This window comes from Leptopilina boulardi, unplaced genomic scaffold (genome assembly GCF_019393585.1).
Source record: "Leptopilina boulardi isolate dan_hultmark-lab unplaced genomic scaffold, ZJU_Lbou_2.1 LbouV2_60, whole genome shotgun sequence".
NCBI lineage: Eukaryota > Metazoa > Arthropoda > Insecta > Hymenoptera > Figitidae > Leptopilina > Leptopilina boulardi.
The window spans coordinates 886,686-898,955 of NW_026138006.1; the positions used below are offsets into that span (position 1 = coordinate 886,686).

Below are 12,270 nucleotides of genomic sequence, written 5' to 3' on the forward strand. Positions count from 1 at the left end.
TATTCGGAACTGCACCCATAATTTTTTATGAACAGTGTTACACAAAACAAAATATCAATGCGAGGCAAGTCAACCTCTGAAACAATTCTTCCTTACAGAAAATTTTAGACGAAACAAAAGACGAACGCAACACGAAAGATCTTTACGAAAAACGGTAAATGAAACAAAAGACGATTGCAAAACAACCTAAACTATAAAATAATAATTTTAAAAAAGAACTGTTTCACAAAATAAAATATCTATGCCAGGCAAGTTAAACTCTGAAACAATTCTTCTTTACAGAAAATGTTAGACGAAACCTCCATGAGGAGGTTTCGACTCAGCGCCAAAAATTCTTTTTCACAGGACCAAAAATTTAAAATTATTTTTTTAAGATTTTCGGTCCAAGTAAGTAGGAAGTACTTTTCAAGGTATTATGTGTTCTCAAAATCTTTTAAAAAATGATTTGATATTATTGGTCTCGTGAAAAATAAATTTCCACTCTGAGCGTCGACGCCAACCTCATAGAGGTTACACGGAACAAAAGACGATCGCATGATATCATTCAAAATTTCTTTATGAAAACTAATAAACGATATAAAAAGCGAATGCAAAGTAAGTCAAGCTGTAAATCAGTTTTTTAAATAAAAGTTTTAGACTAAACAAACAGTAAAAACCTAAGTAATTGAAGTATGTAATCAGTACACCGAGTCAGTGAAGGGAGGCCTTTGATAAGTAATTGATGGATATTCGAAAAATTCAAGGAACTTTTTTTTGCCACAATTTCTTTTTAGTGTATAATTTTATTAAGCAATTCTTTTATTTTATATTTATCAAGAAAAATAATTTTAATCAAGACTTAAGAAAAATTAAAATCCACCAAGGAAGAGTATTGAGGTCTTTGAACAGTATTCTATGAACGTTCAAACAACTCCAAAAATTGTAAATGGCCACATTTTCGTTTGAAAGTGTAATTTCCTTTGGCAATACTTTTATCCTTTCATTAATAGAAGAGAAAGGAAGAAAAATTTTAATCCTGACAATTAAAAAAATTAAAATCCATCGTGGGAGAGTATTGAGGTCTTCGAACAGTCTTCGATGAACGTTTGTACAAATTTACAATTATTTTCTTTAATTAAAATTGATATGTAATCTAATAATGTTTACAGGCAATTTATTTTGTGTTTTGACGCGGTCGAAGGGAAGTTAAGAAGCAAAAAATTATAGGTTATGTTTGAAAATTTTTAATTGAAAATGAATAAAGTGTATCAATTCTTAATGCAAATCAAATCAATTAAACTGTTCGAAAATCTTAATTCTGTGTCGTGATGGACTTTAATTTTTCTGACATTCCTAATTAAAATTATTATCTTATTCTCCTTGATTAATAAAGGATAAAAGAATTGCCAAAGGAAATTATACTTCTTTTCAAAATCTTAACCACTTAGAATATTCGGAAGTGTTTGAACGTTCGTCGAAGACTGTTCGAAAATCTCACTGCTCTGCCTTGATGAATTTTAATTCCATTTTAAGTCCTGAAGAACAATTTCATCCTTTTCTCCTTGATAAACATAAGATTAAAGAATTACCTGAAGAAATTATACTCTAAAAAGAAATTGAGGCAAAAAATAATTTCTGGAATTTTTAGAATGTCTATTAATTGCATAATTATTTATATTCGTATAAACAGTCAAAAAAAGCATTTTTTTTACATATTTTGGTTTATCTCAAAGATATGAGTATTTTTGTTATCGCTAAGTACTTAAATTTACTTCTACAGATAATTGGATTGTAAAATGGAGCTGTAGACTTATAAGTCAATTGTTATAAACAAAATATATAAAGAAATAGTACATTTACACAATGCCTTCGATTAATCTTTGTGAAACTCGTTACTCGAGGGTTTTTGGAGTCGCTGATCACAAATTCGATGTCAGTTTTTCAAAATTCAAAATGGCGAACCCAATATGGCAGACAATTTTTCTAAAAATCACTTGGATTTGACTGAAACTCGTTACGCGGAGGGTTTTTGGGATTGCTGATTTTGAAAATAATGTCAGTTTTTTAAAATTCAAAATGGCGGATCTAATATGGCAGTTAACTTTTTTTAAATTGCTTTATTTTCGCTTAAAATTCATTACTGGTGGGTTTTGGGGGTCGCTGATTATGAATTTGGTGTTAATTTTTCAAAATTCAAAGCGAGAAATGTGGAAATGTGGTCGGCTAGAAACGAATGAAGATTTTCTTCATAAATTATTAATTTCTTCAGATCCTTTATTAGCTTCGTATCGACAAAAATGGACAAAAAATGAGCTCAGCCTTGACGAAGAAGCTTTAGAACTATTAGATTTATAGATATGTCGATTCCTTTTGTAATGTTACTTTCTCCATTGAATATTTCTACCAGCATATTGAAGAATAGATTGAAAATTTGTAAAAACTGACATAAATTATTTGATCTCTGATAATGAAAAATCCTGGATTAAACAGTCTCAACCGAATCCAAACAATTTTTAGGTAATTCGCCAGCCATATTGGATACGTATACGCCATTTTCAATTCTAAAAAAGTCACATGTCTTAATCAACAACACCAAATACCCCCGAGCAGCGAATTTTAAACGAATGCAAGCAATTTTTAAAACATTCTCTGCCATATTACATACGCCATTTTAAACTTTAAAACAGTGACATTAAATTCGTAAACAGCGACTCCAAAAACCTCCAAACAACGAGTTTCAGGCAAGTCCAAGCAGCTTTTAGGAAACTTGTCAGCCATGCTGAATACGTCGCTTTGAATTTTGAAAAATTAACACCAAATTCATAATCAGCAACCCTTAAAACCCACCAGTAATGTATTTTAAGTGAAAACAAAGCAATTTAAAAAAGTAATCTGCCATATTAGATCCGCCATTTTGAATTTTAAAAAACTGACATTATTTTCAAAATCAGCAATCCCAAAAACCCTCCGCGTAACGAGTTTCAGTCAAATCCAAGTGATTTTTAGAAAAATTGTCTGCCATATTGGGTCCGCCATTTTGATTTTTGAAAAACTGACATCGAATTCGTGATCAGCGACTCCAAAAACCCTCGAGTAACGAGTTTCACAAAGATTAATCGAAGGCATTGTGTAAATGTACTATTTCTTTATATATTTTGTTTATAACAATTGACTAATAAGTCTACAGCTCCATTTTACAATCCAATTATCTGTAGAAGTAAATTTAAGTACTTAGCGATAACAAAAATACTCATATCTTTGAGATCAACCAAAATATGTAAAAAAATGCTTTTTTCAACTGTTTGTACGAATATAAATAATTATGCAATTAAAAAATAAAAAATCGGGCTCGACCAATCTTTACAAATTTAATCAAGATTATTCTCCAAAAAGAAAATCCAAAATCGGTTGATAATTGTAAGCTCTAGGTTATTTTGTACCTTGCATTTCGATTACAAACCACTGTGTATGTTCTATTTATAAAATCTATTTTTATTGATATTTTTCTTTAATTTTTATATGTTTTGTTGACACTAATAATAATATTTTCAAATTATTCGTAGAGTAAATGGAATTGTCAAAGAATTTAACCGTGGCTCCATCTTTTTCTTTATCCATCATATTCTATTATTGCAGAAATGCCTTTATAAATTTTAGAAACTTTCTGACATTAGAAATTTCTGATAAATTACTTTTCGGACAAATGACATTCTATCTCTATGATCATGAAATATCTCTAAGAATATCATGCGCCCGGATTGGCTGCAGACCCAACGTGTGTCTTCACTGATATATCGATCTTTAAATCATTCTGCTGTGGACAGTTGTGGTGCATGTTGTTTGTGGATTGAGGTAAGATAAGAGTCGGTATAAAAACTAGCAAAAAAATTTTCAAAAAAATATTAGATTGAACAAAACCTAAATATTGTTATTTTTACATTCAATCATATCACTTTGTGATGATAATTATTTAAAATTTATCTTAAAATAATTTTATTAATTAATTAATTAATTTTATTAACTTTTTTTTATTATTTTGAACATTGAACATTTTCGTTTTGTTTGTTATTTTTTTACACATATTTTTTTAATTTATTACACAGGCCGACAAAATTTTATCAATTTCATGTTGACTAAAATATTACAGCCGATTCTTATAGGATTTTTACCGTAGAATCCTAATCTGACCTTGAAAATATCCAATTGGCTCTAGTTTTCGAGCAACAAGAGTTTTAAAGTGCAAAAAAAACGCGTTTTTGGCCTTTTTTGCACAGCTGTGAAATAAAAACGTGAGAGAATTAAATGTTCTACATAGGATGAAATGAAAGCTTAAACATTGCTTTTTAATATCAAAAATCAAACAACTTCGTTTCGAACAATTAAAACAACTTAGAATAGGTTTTTGACTCACAGTGTGTGTAAAATATGACAAGAAAGTATAAAAAAAGACAGCAAAAATTTATCATTACATCGAGCTACCTAAAATAACCAAAAAGCTTGCGAAGCAATCTTTCAGAAGTTTACCACTGCAAGCTTGCATCTTAAAAAAATTTTTTTTTTGTAAACCTACATTGAGCAATGTACAAAGCTTTGCAAGCTTGCGTTGCAAGCTTTTCGTGCAAATATACTATAGTGGTAACATTTGGCTAATAAAAACACTGTACAAAACTCGTGCGCGCGAAGTCACAAAAACTGTTCTTAGTTGTTTAAATCATCTAATATAAAATTTTTTGATATAGGATCTTAAATAGCAATGTTTGAGCTTTCATTTCATCTTATGTAGAACATTTTATTTCATCACGTTTTTGTTTTACAGCTGTGCAAAAAATGCAAAAAACGCGCTTTTTGGCACTTTAAAACTCTTGTTGCTCGAAAACTAGAGCCAATTGGATATTTTCATGGTCAGATTCGGATTTTATGGCAAAAATCCTTCTAAGAATCAGCTGTAACATTTTAGTCAACAAAATTTTGTGTTATTTTGTACATAAATTCTTTTTTAAACTTCTTATTTTAATATTGAAAAAAATATTATATACAAAATAACAAATTAAAAAACTTTTTGTAGTAAGCACCAACAAATTAATAAAAATAATTTTATGTAAAAAATACAAAAGTAAAAAAAAATAAAAATTTGCAATGTTCAAAGTAACGAATAAAGAAAATGTTTAAAATGTAAAAAAGCAATATATTTTGAAAAGTTGAAATTTATTCATGAATTTTAGGTTTTTTTATTCAAAACATGTAATAGAAAATACAACAAACAGTTTTGCCAAATTAGAAGATTTCTACAAGTTATTGTTATAAACATTTTTGTGCGTGATTTCACAATTTTTTTTTTTTATTAATCTACAAATAAAAATTTTTGTAACTTTTAACCGAAGGTTAATTACCAAATTTATTTCTTTATGAGTAATATGCAGCATTAAAATATTTTAAATCGAGGGTGAAGTTAGATTCATTTCTAATGGCTTAAATAAATTATTATGTTTTTAATAAATTATGTAATTTAAAAAAATGAGAAATATTTATTTATTTGGAACATAACGGGACATGCCCTTCCGTACATAGTACTCGTAAATCTAAAAATTACTATTCTTTATTTTATTTTACTTAATTTAGGTTGCCACTTTAGTGGTAATGTTTTAGTTCAAATTAAGTATAATATAACGTAAAGTTGATGTGACCCTTGTGGCATTACTGTCCAAAAAATCTATATCGTTAGCAATCATATTTGCCTCTTTGCTAGGGCGAACAATTAGTGAATTATTACCATAGTTAGTTCTGTGAAACGCCACTGAAACTAAAGTATATCGCCTATAAAACATTCTGGGGACTGATAAATTTATCATAGAGAGAAGTGAGGGGTAAAAAATAGCTCCATTCATAAGTCTGTATAAAAAGGCCATATCTGCAAAGTAAAACCGCTAATTCAACAATGGTATATTCAATACTGCTCTTAGTTCTCTGTACTCATGTGTTTGCATATCAAAAGAGATATTGAGCATTCTCGTGGCAAATCTAAGGAACTTGCTCTGAACACGCTTTATTCTGATTATATGAAAGACGTAGAAAGGCGCCCAAATGATACATGCATATTCAATGATTGTTCTGACGAGCGTCAGGTATAAAGTCTTGATGGTTTTCAAATTATGAAAAGCAGAGGCACATCTCATTATAAACTCCAAAGCTTTTGAGGCTTTTGAGACAGTCTCAGTAATGTGATCATTAAATACTAAATTGTTATTAAACACAACACCCAAATCACGCACCCTCTCTTCTCATTCCAAGATATGATTATCAATAATATAGTTATTTAAATTTACTCTACCTTACGAAAACGAGACAGCATAACTTTTTTTAATGTTTATACTTAAATGATTTTTAGCATACCAATCTTGGAGTTTATTCAAATCCTTTTGTAAATTCAGCGTGTCTTTTTGAAAGATAGACGGACCAATTACTTTGTAACACTTAAGGTCATCAGAAGAGTAAGAACGAGGAGTGTCTGAATATTGGCTTTATGACATTCATATATATATATATATATATATATATATATATATATATATGTTACCGTCAAAGTATGAAATCAGGGATTCTATAAAATGCCTAGGCATTATATAGATTTCCTGGTCGATGCAGGTAATGCACATAGTAAAATGGTTTTCTATACATTGCCTAGGCATTATATAAAATGCCCACTACATTTTCGGCAAAGTAAAGAATAGTTTATTTCAATTCAAAATAAGTTATTGTTATTATTACTATTATTATTATTTGTTACAACAAGGCATACTGGAATGACATTTTGATTGACACTGAACCTTATTTCTTACACATAAACATCTGTTGCTTTTACATTTTTTTTTACAAGAGCATTTAACAAATCCTTGTCCAGTTCCTAAGGATTGTTGGGTAGCGACCGTCCTAAGAGATAATTCTTTTTCTTCTTGTATGTCATTAATGTTTAAAATTTTTCTTTTGCAAGAAGAAAACTGCGATCTGAAATAAAATAAAAATAACATTATAGTACTTATACTTATGTACTTATAGTACATAACTATCACAATGTAGTATAGTACTGTAAACATTTATTAATTCGATGCAACTTACCTGCTATATAACTGTTTAAGTATGCCATTTCTCGTTCCCAACCGATAAAATCCCTCATCAGTAACTTCCATGACTAAAGCTAATATGTTTCGAGCATCTCCACGACCCTTATCGACGTCAGGAATAGGGACGAGAACCGTTGAATTTGCGAATTCTCTACCATTATCGGACTGTAACACGGATGGAGCACCAATAAGGGTAAAAATATCTATCAAATTTGAAGCTACTTCTTCAGCTTGTTTTGTTTCTAGAGCTTTCAAAAGTACAAATTTTGTTAGATGGTCCTGGTAAACTAAAATAAATTTATATTTACCATCCGGGTGTGATTGAAAATCAATTAAATCTACTTGGCAACGCGAATTGAATTCAGAAAAAAGTAAAGGTTTAACGACCACTCCTTTCTTCGAAGACTTTTGTTTTTGTAGACAAGACTCGCAAACACTGAGAAATACTTCAACTTCACGACGAGAAACATTTTTGTATTTATTCGTCAATTCTTTTAACATTCGGTCACGTCCACCATGACCAATTGAAAGATGTGTTGCTTGAAGCACATCAAAAAGTTCACTCTCACAAACGTAGTACAAAATAGGACTATTTTCACTTTTTAACGGAAAAATTAATTTAGCACTTTGCTGTACTATGAGCACATCATATCTTTTTATTAACCAATAATCTTCAGGTTTCTTTCTTCCGACAGTTTTAATATTATTAACACTTTCCACTAAATGTTTATAACTTTCGTCTGTTAAAAATGTACTGTTTTTCGCCATTGATTTTTTAACTTCAGATAATGCAGAATAAAATCTATCCCTTGTCACTGAAACACTTTCTATTTCCGCGCTCATTTCTAATTAGAATTTTTGTCTGTACACTTCAGAATATACAAAGGAACTGACCAAATTCAAAAATTTTGATTTTCTGTTAACTACATTTAATAAAGCTAATTGTTAGAGCTCCTATAACTATTACTTAATGTGGATATAAGATAAATATTATTAAAAGCAAATAATCGAAAACTGTTAAATTAAATAGCAATTAGAGAAAACTTTATTCACTATTTTCAAAATGAAATACAATTCCGTCTAAATAAAGGCTCAAATAAACAAATATATATACATAAATATCATATCACAAGAATATAGAAAGATTATATACTTTACCGTATGCGCAATAGGTATTTTATAAAATACCTAGGAATTTTATAAATTACCTAGGCAATGTATGAAATAATGAGTTCATTTTATACATTGCCTAAAATGGTCAGGTATTTCATATAAAGCCTAGGTATTTTATAAAATGCCTGGATTTCATACTTTGCCGGTAACATATATATATATAATGAACATTAAAGGACCAAGACGTGATCCCTGTGATACCCCAGAGGTTGCTAAAAAAGAATCACTAGAATCACCACCAACCCTTACCACCTGATACCTGTCAGAAAGATAATTTTTAAAAAATAGTACAATATTCTCGGAAATGCCTAATGATTTCATTTAATGTATAAGTATATTAGTATAAGTCCACCCTATCAAACGCCTTCGATATATCAGCACAGATAACGTCAATTTGCAGGCATTCTTCTAATTTATCCGTTAAAAAAGTTGTAAAAATACCAAGATTTGTTAAAGTAGATCTACCCCTGACAAATCCATGCTGTTCATCAATTATAACTTCAGAGACCGCAGTGTAAAAATTATCATAAATTATACTCTCAAATATTTTTGCAAACACACTTGAAATAGTTATAGGTCTATAGTTTTGGGTATTATTTTTATTCTCAGACTTATAAACTCGAGTTATCATACCCTTCTTCTATTCAAATGGAAAAACACAGTGTTTTAAGAATTTATTAAAAATTATAAACAAAGGTTCAATGAATGAATATCCGCATGACTTAATAATGAGTGGAGAGATTCTATCAGGGCCTGGCCCCTTACTGACATCTAAGTCTTTAATTTTTTAAAAAATGTAATTTCTAGAAACCGATATGGAATTTAGGTTCACATTAAACTTACGATTAATGGATAAATCTGGGACATTAGCAGATGGTAATGTGTACACTGATTTGATGTGCTTCGCGAAAAGATTAGAAATTTCAAGATATGTGTCACCAGATTCATCCTTATAAAACATATGTGTGGAAATACTATGATCTCGATTTTGCGAACTATTATAATAGATATTTCTATGAATATGAGAAAAAACTTTAATCAATAAACATGGATGGTAATTGTCCAATGGTAATATGCAGTCATTAAGTACCTCAACAGTAAAATTATTACCATTTCAAAAAATTAAATCCAAAATGGAACCATAAATATTGATTATTTTATTTATTTGTGATAATCCGGCAAAGTTTGTTGTATTCAACAGTAGGGATGCGATTTGTTCTTGTTGATTTGTTAATATTAATCAAAAGCAGTATATAAATTTTTAAATTTAGAAAAACTTTTTAAATAGTATATTTTTTATTTAATATTTTGAATAAAGAAACGTAAATTTCATAAAAAAAATTTATTATATTGTATCATTAATATATTTTTGTTTTTAGCAGAATCCAAAAACTCAATTTTTGAATGGGGAGGGTGCCGAGAAAAACAAAGTCGACCACATCTTCTGTGAAGAAAACAAATCAAAAAAAGCAAAATAAACAAGTGAGTAATACGCAGATAAAAATTTTATTAGTTATAATTATTTTTCTGACGAATCTTTATTTTTCGAATTAAAATTTTGAGGAAAATTTCAAAACATATTTTTAAATTACAGAATTTTTAGTTCACAAAATTTCTTTTTACCAAACTTTTAATTTAAAAGAATTCTCATTTAATAGAATTTAATGTGCTTCAAATTTTCAAATGTTAGAATTTTCAATTCAATAAATATTAATTTGTTCAAATTTTTATTGGTACGACTTGTTATTTAATAAAATTATCGGAATATTTTCAACATTTAAAAATTCAAATCACTTAAAAAAAGATGGGTAAAAATAATATATTTGAAATAAAAATTCTATTAAATAATATTTCGGTTCCTAAAAATTTATTTATGTAAAAATTCGTTTCAAAAAATTGTTTTAAAAGCTACTTCTAAAAGTGAAAATTCTTCTAAAAAATAATTAGCGTAAGTGCATCAATTACGGCGCGTTCATAAAAAACAACTATTATTACTATTGCAAAATGATTTAAAAAAATTATTTTAATCTTTTTTCGATAAAATTACTGATAAAGATGCACATTCAAACAATTATTAATTTAATTATTTGAGATCATATTTTTTCCTCGCCGTAATTGAAACATTTTTAAGATTCCCATTGGCTCCAATTACGGTGGGCAAAGTATCTTTAAAATGAACGTAATTTTGGTCATCATAATTAATACATCGAAGCTGATACAAACGCACCGTAATATAAAATTACGGTATTATAGTTTTAATTTCTCATATTTGTTTGAATAATCGATTTTTATAAGATTAAAATTTATCTTAATACCTAAATAACATAACCTTTTAGTTTAATATATCTTAAATTGACTTTATACAATAGAAATGTCGAATTTTTTATTTCAAAGGTGTTTTGACTCGAATAGCGCCGTAATTAGTGCATTTACCCTATATCTAATAAAATCTTTATTAAAATTTTTAATAAACTAATGATTAAATATTTATTGTTGATTTTAATAAATTAAAATATCAACTTGTGTGGTTGTTGTGATTTCGCGTGTAAATATTTTTCACAGGTTTTCTAGCAAAATATTTGATCGATTGAGCTAACATTTTGTGAAGAACTGAAAAATATTGTAATTATGCGTTGTCATGTGCTAGATTATATTAATATTTTCTCAATGAAATTATTCTTAACAAATTTCTTCTTTGGGTAATTGATCAAAATTCTATTACCAACATAGTGAATTTTCCGCGAATATTCAATTTATAAAAATAATTTTTTTGCAAAAATATTTATAACCTTTTACACATGACAGCGTATCCTTACACTATTTTTGAGTTCTCTACAATATTTGTACACAATTTCTTAAGTATTTTGCGAGAAAACTTGCGGAGAATATTCACATGTTATATCATAACAATCACATGACCTGTAATAAAGCTATTATGGTACAAAACTTCTATTTTGTTCATAAAATAAACTAAAATTTTTTTTTAATTAATCTGTGTGCAAACTTTTAAATTATATTTACTGATTTTTTTTAGGTTAGAAATTATTTTTTTTAAATTTTAGATTGACAACATTAGGCTAAATAAATACTTTAATAAAGCCCATAATTGTTTCTTAAATTAATTTGAAAACCATGTAAAATTAATATATTCCATTTTGTGGTTATGTTGTACCTTTTTTAAAATTATAATTTATTGTTTAATTTTCTGACAAAGAAAACTCAATAATGTATAAAATCGAAGTAGATGAGTATTTTAGTTATTTATGAATAAATTTATTTATTATTATAATAATATTATTTATCAATAAAAATAAAAGTTTTAGGCACTTTTCTCCTAAAACACTTATTAAAAAATTTGAGAATTTTTCAATTGTCAACAATTTTTTCCTTCTTTGTAAATTTTGTTCTGATTTCTAAAACTGAATTTATTAATAACATTACAGTTACTTTGTTGACAAAATGTCATACTTCAATTACGTGTAGGTGTGAAATTTTATTATGTCGAAATTAATATTTTACAAATTAAAAACTAGCTTGTACCATAATAGCCCTAGTTTCTGGTCAATTAAAAAAAACTATTGAAAATAATTTAAAAAAAAAATTTTACGAATACAATATTCTATATTTTGCCACAAATCCTCATTTTTACATTGTTAATTAGGATTTGGAAAACAAATTGAATTTTATACAAGAAGGGCAACCGCCGCGCCACCACCACCAATTCTGCCTCATCAGGAACACAGGCTTCGCACTCATTAGTCAGTAAAAAAATAGTAGCAAAAAGTAGCCTGAAAAGTAAAAAAAGTAAAAAAAAGTAGCCTACGGAAAAAATTAAAAATATGTGTAGTTTATATATTAAATTGTATTTAATTTTCAAAAATTAAATTTCAACACTCTATTTACATAATAATTTGCATAATACTTTGTTTTTAGGGTATAAAAAATTTAAATTATACCATAAAAGTAAAGAATTTTTGAACATTTACATGGCAAAAGAGGT

General features: G+C 27.8%; 1 protein-coding gene across 6 annotated transcripts in view; it reads left to right on the top strand.

Moving 5' to 3' along the window:
* Window positions 1–12,270, top strand: part of LOC127290350 (rhodopsin-like) — a 699,229-nt gene that overhangs the window by 612,501 nt on the left and 74,458 nt on the right. The gene's annotated exons all lie outside the window — the stretch shown is intronic.